The sequence below is a fragment of the Dasypus novemcinctus genome, chromosome 1, assembly GCF_030445035.2.
Source record: "Dasypus novemcinctus isolate mDasNov1 chromosome 1, mDasNov1.1.hap2, whole genome shotgun sequence".
Lineage (NCBI taxonomy): Eukaryota > Metazoa > Chordata > Mammalia > Cingulata > Dasypodidae > Dasypus > Dasypus novemcinctus.
Window position 1 is genome coordinate 132,984,026 of NC_080673.1, and position 3,777 is coordinate 132,987,802.

The 3,777-nt window shown below is 38.7% G+C and overlaps 1 non-coding gene across 1 annotated transcript; it reads right to left on the reverse strand.

The window, feature by feature from the left end:
• Window positions 1-1,119: 1,119 nt before the first annotated feature.
• LOC111758890 (U6 spliceosomal RNA) lies at window positions 1,120-1,225 on the reverse strand. The gene has a single exon (XR_002793024.1). It is a non-coding gene; the product is annotated as a U6 spliceosomal RNA (small nuclear RNA).
• Between the last annotated feature and the right edge of the window lie 2,552 nt (window positions 1,226-3,777).

A 3,777-nucleotide genomic window follows, 5' to 3' on the forward strand; every position in this document is an offset into this window, starting at 1 on the left:
GGTTGGGACCTGTGCAGGCCTCAATTCTTCGTTGATATTTGGTTCAACTTATTCTCAGTCTTTAAAATTGCCCAGCTTAAATTTCCAAAATTGGGCCAGGGATTCACTAGTGCGATGCAGGTTTTCTCCCAGGAGTAGAATTTAGAAAGTCTGTTTGTTCATGCAATTTCAAGACTGATCAGCAGATGGTGCTCATCAGTACACCTTTCCATGGAGGTGTTTCAGTCTTTGCTTTCCTGAGTTCCTGTGTTGAACCTCCAGATCAGAGATTCAAAGTGGATCTGCTGGCTGAATCCACTGAAGAAAGCACTCTGATTTTCCCTAACTTTTCCCTTGAAACTGCTGACATGGAGGAAGACATCTGTTCCCCTTTCAGTAAGCTGTAGTTAGCCAGCTGTTTCACCACAGCTAATATCTTGGAGGTGGAGGAGGAAGCCCTTCCTGGCTGCCATGGGGAATTGGTAACTCAGGATTGTCATTTTGGCTTCTTCATCTCTCTGTCCTTCACTCTCCTTGGAGTTGTATAGCACTGTCTTGGTCTGCTAACTCTCAAAGCAGGTCCCTTGGACAGCTTTTGGCTCTTTCTCCATTGTTTTTGTGAGAGCATTCACATAATATGCAGAATTCCCAGTCATCACCTCTCCACCAACACTTTACATTGTTGTGGAACATTTGTGAAAGATTATGAAAGAACATCATCAGAGCATTTCCACTAGCTTTGGTTCATAGCTTACATTTGATTTATTTTTTCCGTAGACCCCTATTGTTAAACATCATGTATTAGTATTGTACATTTGTTGGAGTTCATGAGAGAATACTCTCATATTTGTTTGGTTAACTACAATTCATCTTCCACCATTTGGTTCACTGTGTTATATAGTCCCATGGCTTGCACAATCTATCCAAATGTACACTCAGTGACTCTCATTTTCATCACAGAGTTGTGCAGTCATTGTACCAGTAAATTTCTGAACATTTTTTTTAGTCCAAAGAAAAAGTCCCATACCTCCCCTTATTGGTCCTTAGTATTGATAAAGTGTCTTCTTTGACAATGGTGCAAGAATAATGCAATATTGCTATTAACTAGAGTCCATAAATTACATTAATTGTATTTTCCTTCAAATTATGGAATAATTCATGGATTTGCATGTCATCCTTGCACAAGGTAATGTTTATCTTCTCTGTATCATTCCAATTTGAGTATACATGCTGCTGAAGCAAGCATTCATCTTCAGTTTTGCCAGATATAGAATTTTTGGTTGACAGTTTTTTTCTTTCAGTATCTTAAATATATCATACCACTGCCTTCTCACATCTATGGTTTCTGATGAGAAATCTGCACTTAGTCTTATTGAGCATCACTTATATGTGATCAGTTGCTTTTCTCTTGCTGTGTTCAGAATTTTCTCTTTATCTCTGTTATTTGACATTCTGAAGAGTGTGTATCTTAGAGTAGGTTTTTTTCCTGATTTATTCTGTTTTGAGTATGTTTTCCTTGGATATTGATATTTATGTCTTTCAGAAGGGTTAGGAAATTTTCTGCCATTATTTCTTCAAATATTCTTTTTCCCTCTTTTCCTTTCTCTTCTCCTTCCAGGACACCTATAATGCATATGTATGTGTGTTTTGTGCTGTTATTTTTTCCCATTTTCTTCTGTGACTGTTCTCCTGTCTTTTCAAGTTCTGATGCTCTGTCTTCTAATTCACTCATCCATTCTTCTGCCATTTCAAGTCTGCTGTTATATGCCTCTAATGTATTTTTAATCTCATGCATTGTGTCTTTCTTTACCATTCAAATTCATCTTTATGCTCACCCAGGGTCTTCTTAATATCCTTTATCTCTTTTGCCATATTTCCCTTTAATGCCTTCAATTGATTTAGAATATATTTCTGAACATCATTGATTAGTTGTTTTAAATCCTGTGTTTTGTCAGAGTTTTAGCTTTTCCTTTGGTTGTTTCTTCCTGTTTCTTGGTATGAGTTGTAACTTTTTGCTGATGTCCAGACATGATTATGTGGTGAGTATCATGGTCAATTTCTTTCTCTTGCCTACTGGTTTTGTTTCATGGTTCTTTGTTAATTTTTTTTTTGGTCAACTTATTCTAAAACTTTAAAATTGCCCTGTTTAGGTTATCAAAACAGGGCCTGGGACCCACTATAGGGGTTCAGACCAGATCCAAGAGAGTCTGGGAATAGGGATAAGAGAGACTAAAAAACCCCTTTTTGTGGTCTCTTTCCTGGCCTGCCAGCAGATGTTGTTCTCTGCAAAACCTTTCTATAGAGGTCACCCTTCCAACCTCCCCTGGCTGGTTTTCTTGGTTAGAGCCACTATAGAAAGCTGGGCCCTTGCATTTTTTTGCCACACTCCCTCCTGCTCCCACACTTTTTCTCATTAACAACATCTTTGATTAGTGTGGCATATTTGTTACAATTGATGAACACATGCTAAGCATTGTTACTAATCATAGTTAATAGTTTACATTATAGTTTACACTTTGCACTGCACTGTTTTAAAGATTTTAATAAAATGTAAAATTGCCTGTATCCATCATTGCAATGTCATGCAGAGCAATTCCAATGTCCCATGTTATGCCTATTCTTCCCTTTCCTTCCCTCAGAACCTCTAGTGTCCACTGCCTTTATATCAGTGTTATAAGTTCTTCCATTGTTAGAATAATTATAAGTCTACTTTAGTCCATAGCTACATTCCCCCCTTATGTTTGTACATTCCTCAATCTTGAGGATTTTTGGATGGTGATGTCCACTCTGTTTCTGATGGAGAAGGGGCTTAAATTCCATGGGACAGATGGATGGAACTGTCTTGCTTGCAGTTGTAGATACTCTGTTTTTTGGAATGGGTGATGTCCATCATTGTCATTTTGTTAGTTTGTCCTGTGCAAGACTGATAACTAACTGCAACACTGCTGAAATTCAGGGTTCATTTGAACAGCCCGAAGATTTATGCCTCTGGTATAGATATTTAAGGGGCATAGTGCTAATTATATGTTCAAATAAAAGGGGTGGAAGAGCCATGTGTAGAGAAATAATAAATGAGTCTAACTCTGTTACATTGGGAACATATATTCCAAGGTAAGACCCGCTGACAGGGTGCCGAATTCCTGAGATTTTTTTGCCCTGCCTAAAGTGTCTAGTTATCTCTTGCACCCTCAGGAATACCCTTGCTTGAGATACTGTTTACTGTGGCAGTGAATGAGATCCTCCTGAGATGTGCATAAGCGTTTTTGGAATGACCTCCTGATTCATTTTGAAATCTCTTTAATAGTTACCTCTTTAGGTCTAGGTGTTTTTCCAAATGCATTGCTAGTTGGTTCTCAGTAATAATTCCTTGGTGCCAGCTGTCATGTCCCATGACAAGGGGAAGTAGTGAATTTATATGCCTAGTTTGGCTTAGAGACTTGCCACATTTGGACAACAAGGAGGCTTTCAGGAGATAACTCTAAGGCAATATATAATACTAAGTTATGTTTCAATATCACAAGAATCAAGCTTATAAGTACAAACATCAATATCAAGGGCCTGGCATATTGGTCTGCCCTCCTTTTTTAGGCACTGCCAATGTATTCTAGGGATGCTTGCTGCTCTATTAGAGAATGTAGCAGAACTTCCCAGGGTGGGCCCTTGCATTTAAGCTCACTGAAGAGAATCCACACTCAACCCTCAACCACACCCTTCCTCTTCCCAGTAAGGAAAACTCTCTCCCCTCTCAGTTGGCTATCATCAGCCACAGACGGGTTTTACCAAGGCTGTTTGCCTCAA